The sequence below is a fragment of the Hipposideros armiger genome, unplaced genomic scaffold (assembly GCF_001890085.2).
Source record: "Hipposideros armiger isolate ML-2016 unplaced genomic scaffold, ASM189008v1 scaffold_286, whole genome shotgun sequence".
Classification (NCBI taxonomy): Eukaryota; Metazoa; Chordata; class Mammalia; order Chiroptera; family Hipposideridae; genus Hipposideros; species Hipposideros armiger.
In genome coordinates this window covers 2,260,963-2,269,159 of record NW_017731636.1, presented here as the reverse complement: position 1 = coordinate 2,269,159, position 8,197 = coordinate 2,260,963, and the positions used below count along the sequence as shown (strand labels likewise).

Below are 8,197 nucleotides of genomic sequence, written 5' to 3'. Positions count from 1 at the left end.
CTATGGGAGGTGCCGTTCACTCTGAGTGTGACTAAACAGCGCCCCCAGAGATGAGCAGTACACAACATTGACAACCTTATAAGGCAGCTCTGGCCAAGCTGGTAATGCACATGAGTGAATAGGACATATCTGCAGATTGACTCCATATAAATATTCTTCACTTCCTACAAACTAAAACTCATGGCCCCTTGATTTACTTTCTATTTTTCAATTTTTTTTAAGCTGAGCCATCCTGCCACCATTTGGCAGCTCAGCGGCTGCTCAACTTGGGCCGGGAATTGAACTGCTGTTGCTCAGAGCTCAAACTCTTGAGCAAGCTCTTAACCAACTGAGCCACTCGGCCGGCCCTCTATTTTTCAATTTTTGATAGAGACACGGTACCAAAAGCCATGTTGCCACCATAAGAAGAGCAACAGTGTAAAGGCCTTTAGAAATGAAAATAGTATCTTGGCTTCAGTGTCAGGTGGCAATAAGGAGTGGTGGGGACTGTGGTGAAATGGTGAGCCCATGCACTGTAAAGGGTGGCTGCTACTTAGCTCCAGAGGATTGGGGCTATGTGGGAAAGAGTTTAGCCATTTCAGTAGCTTAATCTCTTTGTGTCTCATTTTCCTCATCTGAAAATGGGGATAACAGTAGAAACTTCTGCAAATGGTCATTGTGAGGATGAGCTCATATAAGTCCAGCACTTAAAGCCATACCTGGCTGTATGTGTTCCTGTGATGACTTCATCTCCATCCATTGGGGTCTTGGTCCATGTCCACAGGCTACAGTACATTCTATTTATTTATTTATTTTTTTAGCTGAGCCATCCTGCCACCTGTTGGCAGCTCAGCAGCAGCTCAGCTCGGGCCGGGACTCGAACCGCTGTTGCTCAGAGGTTGCACTCTTGAGCGAGCTTTTAACCAACTGAGCCACTCGGCCAGCCCAAGATACATGCTTTAATCTAATGGATCGATAAAAAGTAATAGCACATAATGGTTGCGGTATGCAAGGCCCTTTCATCTATATTATCTCATTTAATTTAATCCTCACAATCATCCTGGGGTTCTTGGCCCTAAGTTACTGATGAAGAAACTGAGGGCCGGCCGAGTGGCTCAGTTGGTTAAGAGCTCGCTCAAGAGTTTGAGCTCTGAGCAATAGCGGTTTGATGCTCGACCTGATCTGAGCTGCCACTGAGCTGCCAATAGGTGGCAGGATGGCTCAGCTAAAAAAACCAAAAAAAACAAACAGATGAAGAAACTGAGGCACAGAGGGGTTAAGTGCCTTGCCCAGGGTCACACAGCCTGGAGGTGGCCAAGGCTGGAGGCATGGTGTTCCCAGCCCAGTGCTCGGGACCTGCACTGAGTGGGCTGGAAAAGTGTTCTTTAGGAGTGGAAGAGTTGCTGCTACAACAAAGCATCTCTTGTGAGGGGATGTGCTGGTGATGTTTTAGGTGAACATGGTTTTGTTCTTTCTGGGTGAGTTTCCTCCCTAAAGGGAAGGGGCTACAGGCAAAGATGGGAGGGACACCCCTCAGAAGACTATAGAACTCTGCTCCATGAATTTAGTTCTCCAAGAAGGAAACCACATTTCCTGAGCACCCACACTGTCAGAATACTCAAACCTTTGTGTTTCTAGCCCCCAGCAAATTGCCAGGTCCAAATGCAGACCCGTTTTGACAGAGGAGGAGGCTGAGGTTCAGAGAGCAAGGAGCCACTTGCCCAGAGGCACTCACAGATGGGAGACCCAGAATTTCCACTGCACTCCAATAGGGCAGACAAAGAACTCCTTGGCAGCGGTTTTTTTCCTTCTGCCTTCTGTTCTTTAGGACCCATCCTTCCAGGACTGAGTTCTCCTCCTTAGTCTAGCTCTCTGTGTGACTACAAGGAAGGCACTGCGATGGCTCCTGTGTGGTCCCCTCAGAGGGCACTGGGCAAATCGCAAGGTCCATGAAGCCTTCCTTCTCTTCCAAGGGCTTGTCTCCTTTATCCGATCTCTGCTGCATCCTTGATGCTCACAATGACTCTTCTAATCAAGGTTAAGCTCCTGAGGCTGTAAGAGGTACATGTGCGCTTTAAAAAATGAAGTCTTTTTCTATGAGTTTTTGTTTCTTCATTTGTTTGTCTTGTTCCTTTGTTGTTTTCAGGTTTATATACCACACATCAGTGAAATCATATGGTTCTCTACTTTTTCTGTCTGACTTATTTCACTTAGCATAATAATCTGAAGATCCATCCAAGTTGTTACAAATGGCATTATTTCATCTTTTCTTATGGCAGTTTAGCGGTTACCAGAAGATAAAGAAGGGGGTAGGAGGATGGTAGATGAGGGTAAATGGGATCAAATATATGGTGATGGAAGGAGAACTGACTCTGGGTGGTGAACACACAATGTGATGTATAGATGATGTATTATAGAATTGTAAACCTTAAATATATGTAACTTTGCTAACAGTTGTCATCCCAATAAACTTTAAAAAAAAATTGGAAGTCTTTATTGAGATGATTTTGGATTCATTTGTCATTGTAAGAAAGAACACAGAGCCTGTGAACCCTTGACCCAGTTTCCCGAATGGTGACATCTTGTAAAACTACAGTATGACATCACAACCAGGATATTGACATTGATGTTGTTTACCAGTCTTGTTCTAATGGCCCTTGTTTTATCTGTACCCATGTTGTGTGTGTGTGTGTGTGTGTGTGTGTGTGTGTATGTGTGTGTGCACACGCACGCCCACAAGCACGCTGTGTTTAGTCCTATGCAATTTTATCACCTGTGTAGGTTCATGTATTTGCCAATAGTTCTCACACCACCGGCTCCCTCCTGTTGCCTTTTCACATGGATTTCAATGAGGGGCTTTTGAAGATGGTCACCTCCTCAGCGCTGGGCCCTATGCTGGAGTCACCCACCCTGGCCTCTGGATTTGAGCTTTACAGTAGCCCTGGAAGTCGGCACGGGCATCGCGTTGTGGAGTCACTTTGCCCACCGTGGCTCAGCAGGCACTGGAGCTGGGCCAGCTTAGGACACATAACATCCATAGAGCTTTCCTTTTGCCTTAACCATCCCGTCATCATTATTATTAAAATAGTAATACATGTTTGTTTTAAAAAATCAAAACAGGGCAGAAGGGGATTACAATGAAAAGTATAAGACCTCTCCGTTTTTCTAGATTCCCCAAAGGGAACACCTGTTTTCCGATGTATTCCTCAAGTCATTCTCTATGTATTTCCAAGACTATATATGAATATTCTTTAAAAAAAATAGCACAGATTGACTCACACTAGACACCCTGTTAGCAATTCATTTTCATTTTTCTTTTAATTATTTTTTATTATGAAATACACATTTTTTAGAATTAGTTTCAGCTGTACAACACAGTGCAATAGTTACACTTTTTACCCCTGGAAGGGACAACCCTCCTCCCCCAATCCGCCGCCCTACTTTCATTTTCATTTAACAATGAATCTTGGATATCTCTCCATACCTCTACATATAGATCTTTTGTCATTTCCTTCCTTTTAAAATCTAAATGTATTTTGGAAGATAATACATTCATGTCATTTAAGATCCAAAAGAACACACAGTGAGAACTTTCTCCCACTACCCCCTCAGTTACGCTCTGTAGAGACAGCCGGCATTACCAGTTCCTGTGAGTCCTACAGCTTTCCCACATTCAAGTGTATATGTATATAAATACTCCCCTCCTTTTTTTCACTGAGATATAATTAACGTATAACATTATGTTAACATCAGGTGTACAACATAATGATATGATATTTGTGTACATTGTGAAATGATCACAGTAAGTCTAGTTAACTTCACCGCATGTAGTTGTAAAATTTCTGTCTTGTGATGAGAACTTTTAAGATCTACTTTCAGCAACTTTCAAATATGCAATCAATATTATTTTCTATAGTCACCATGCTGTATTAATATATTACATCCCCGTGGATTATTTATTTTGTAACTGGAAGTTTGTTCATGTTGACCACCTTCACCCATGTCCCCCATCTTCCAGCCCCTGCTTCTGGCAACCACCAATCTGCACTCTAGCTATGCACTTGGTTTGTTTGTTTTAGATTCCATACAAAAAATGAGAGCATACGGTATTATTTTTTTCTGCCTCATTTATTTCACTTAGCATAATTCCCTCAAGGTCCATCCATGTTGTTGCAAATGGCAGGGTTTCCTTTTGTAATAGCTAAATAATATTCCCCTTCCCCTCCTTATATCAGCATTCTACACCTTGATTTTTTTCCCTGAACAATGTCTCTTGGAGATCCACAGATAGTTTCTTCTTTTTCTTTTTTAGCTGTGCAGTATTCCATTGTAATATACGAGGTCTGACAATTAAGTTGGTGCACTTGTTGCAACAATGTTGCTAGCCTCTTTTAATATCAGAGGGATTATACGTTATGAATTTGTACCAACTGGACAAACAGTTAACCAAGTTTACTATTTGGAAGTGCTGAAAATGCTGCGTGAAAAAGTTAGATTACCTGAACTTTTTGCTAACAATTCAAGGCTCTTGCATCACGACAATGCATCAGCTCACGTGGCACTGTCTGTGAGGGAGTTCTTAGCCAGTAAACAAATAACTGTATTGGAACACCCTCCCTACTCACCTGATCTGGCCCCTAATGACTTCTTTCTTTACCCGAAGATAAAGGAAATACTGAGAGGAAGACATTTGGATGATATTCAGGACATCAAGGGTAATATAATGACAGCTCTGATGTCCATCCCAGAAAAAGAGTTCCAAAACTGCTTTGAAGGGTGGACTAGGCGCTGGCGTCGGTGCACAGCTTCCTAAGAGGAGTACTTCGAAGATGGATGTAGTGATATTCAGCAATGAGGTATGTATCACTTTTTCTAGGATGAGTTCACGAACTTAATTGTCAGACCTCGTATGTACCATAACTTATTTAAGCAGATTCTTATATCCATTTAGGCTGATTCCAGTTTTTCTATGTGTTATTATAGGAGATAAGAATCTTTAATGGTAGAATTCCAGGCACAGTGACAGGCACAGAAAAAACTTTTGGGGGCAGAGGTTTCCAGGTGCTCTTGGGAACATATGCGATGCGACTACCTGAAGTCAGGTATCCTGGAGGCACAGGAAGTCTCTCTGCCCAGTTGTCACAGAGACATGTGTGTCAATAAGTTTCCTATCCATGATATTTACAAGTTGGTGACTCAAAATGCTGTTCAATATTTTTCTTACTTCCTTTCTGCCCTTTACTTTTTCCAGCTTCTCCACCTTTCATCCTCCCACCCGATGACCAGAACCAAATCTGGGATGCTGTGAGGACTTCCAGGTGTCAATGAGTTGAAAAGGTTGCCCCAAACCAGGACTGTTAGAATTTAGGTTCCTTATTGGGTTTCTTTCTAGATAGATGGGAGCTGAGAAAAACTGGTTAAGACTTCCGATTTGAGATCTTATGATCAGGGACATGGTAAAAACTTTTCTGTTCTTCCTGGGGTGGTAGAGAGAGAGCCACAGTTCTGCTTTGACAGTTGATAGATTTGTGTGAACTTGGCAACAACTCAGGCCTGAAGAGACCAGCTGGGATCCAGCCTGGTATTGTGTTTACATTTTTGATTATTTTTGGTGGTGTGGGTCTTGAAAAGGGAAATCAAAAACCAACAATTTCACAGACATACCCTTAAAGCAGCCTATTTCGTCAAGCCAGGAAATATTTCACTGAAAGTTTTCCCTGGAATGTGACTCACATGTAGGGCCCTAGGAATGGTTTGAAGTTGGAGTGTGGGTTTTAAATGTATCGATTTTCCTGGATGCATGGCATAGGTGAACATAGCAAAACCTGATATTTGCATTTGGTTACTGCCCTTTGAGGATCCAACGATTAAAAGTGCCAGGTATGACATGTCCACTCAGACTTAGTGTGATGGATCATGACAAGCTTTCAGGGTAGCTCACGAAGGACCCCTAGCGACAGCATTGGGGCTGTGCCACCTCCACACCTGGGTTCACTGGGTTCGCCCATCCTGACAAAGGAAAGTCCACATAGATCCGCCTCTAGGACATCCCATCAGTGTCACCCCAGCCTCAGGGACGAAGGCCTCACTCCCATTCTCAACAGGCCTCCCTGCCGCTGTCCAGGCTGCTTCCAAGTGTTTCCTCAACTTCTCCCCACCCTCTAAACCTCCCCTTCCTTACACTTAGCTTTCCCCCCCCATTATTTCCTCAGGGGCCCCAAGTCTCCCCTCCATACTTCACTCATGTCCCCATCTGCCCCAGAGTGAGGAAGCTCCTGCAGGCTCTGCAAGCCTCGGGCCTCTCTCTTCCATCCCTCCCTGTGAGGTCTAGTTCTCTCTTTCACAGGCTCTTCCTCTCCCCTCGGGGAAGAAGGAGGTTGGAGGGAGGGTCCCCACCGATACTGCACATGGTGGGTCTCAAATTCAGACCTTCAGTATTCTCTCTAAAAGAGGTCAAACACCTAAAGAATGAAAAGACAAGCCACAGACTGAGAAAATCTTTGCAAAAGACTTATCTGAACAAAGAACTATTGTCTAAAATATACAAAGAACTCTTAAAACTCAACAATAAGAAAATAAGCAATCTAATTTAAAAATGGGCCAAAGTCTATTAAGTGATTTCTTTTAAAAACAAATTATATACAACATATTTTTGATTTGTGTTTTTAATACTGGTTACAATACTGTTACAATTAAGTAATCATAACAAGAATATAGATCATTTTACATGGTAAAACCTACTTTTTATGACAATTGTTTATAAACATTATGATGTCTTCATGATTGTGATCCATTACAATAATAAAGCCTAGGGCAACAGAACAAATTTCATGATGTCTTCCTACCACTTTAAAAGTTACTTTGACATCATTAACTGGTGTCACAGATAATTTTAATGAAGAAATTTCACAATAAAAGCAAAATTCTAAAAAAAAAAAAATGGGACAAAGACCTGAACAGACACCTCACCAATGAAGATATACAGATGGCAAATATGCATATGTAAAGATGTTCCGCATGATTTGTCATCAGGGAAATGCAAATTAAAACGAGCTACCACTACATATCTACTAGAATGGTCAAAATGCAGAATGCTGACAACACCAAGTGCTGGTGAGGATGTGGAGCATCAGGAACTCTCATTTATTGATGGTGGGAATGGAAAATGGTACAGCCACTTTGGAAGACAGTTTGGTTGTTTTTATAGAACTAAAAAACTCTTACCATATAATCCAGCAATCATGCTCCTTGGTATTTACCCAAAGGAGTTGAAAACTTGTGTACACAAAAACCTGCACACAGATGTTTATAACAGCTTTGTTCATAATTTCCAAAACTTGGAAGCAATCAAGATGTCCTTCAGTAGGTGAATGGATACATAAATGGTGATATATCCAGCCAATAAAATATTCAGAGCTAAAAAGAAATCAGCTCTCAAGCCATGAAAAGACATAGAGAAGACTTAAATGCATATTACTAAGTCAAATAAGCCAATCTGAAAGGACTCCATACTGTATGATTATAATTATATGACATCTAGAAAAGGTAAAAGTATGGAGATAATAAAATGATCAGTGGTTGCCAGGGGCTTAGGGAAGTAAAGAATGAATAGGTAGAACACAGGATTTTTAGGGAAATGAAATTATTCTGTATGATACTGTAATAGTGGATACATGTCATTATACATTAAGTCCTCACTTAATGTCATTGATAGGTTCTGCGACTTTAAGCAAAATAACATGTATGAAACCAATTTTACCATAGGCTAATTGATGGCATCTCATCAACATTATAATGAAACAATGTTGAATGAAACAATGTTATTAGAAGACCTGCTGTGTGTTTGTCAAAACCCATGGACTGTACAACATCAAGAGTAAACCCTAATGCAAACTATGGACTTTGGGTGATTATGACGTGTCACTATAGATTCATTGATTGTAACAAATGTACCACTGTGGTATAGGATGTTGATAATGGGGGAGCCTATGCACGTGTGGGGGCAAGGAATGTACGGGAATTCTCTGTACTTTCCATTACTGTGGGCCTAAAAACATACATAAAACATACATACAGCTCTAAAAACATACATAAAGTCTATTTAAAAAAAGTTTGAACAGGGCCGGCTGAGTGGCGCGATGGTTAAGAACTCGCTTGGGATGCCAGAGGGCCCCGGTTCGGATCCCACATATGAGGGCCAGTGACACTGCCCTCTACA

General features: G+C 41.7%; 1 long non-coding RNA gene across 1 annotated transcript; it reads left to right on the top strand.

The window, feature by feature from the left end:
- The first annotated feature begins 4,801 nt into the window (after window positions 1-4,801).
- Window positions 4,802-6,437, top strand: LOC109391254 (uncharacterized). Its single transcript, XR_002125768.1, has 2 exons — window positions 4,802-4,835; window positions 5,231-6,437. It is a non-coding gene; the product is annotated as an uncharacterized LOC109391254 (long non-coding RNA).
- Window positions 6,438-8,197: the final 1,760 nt, after the last annotated feature.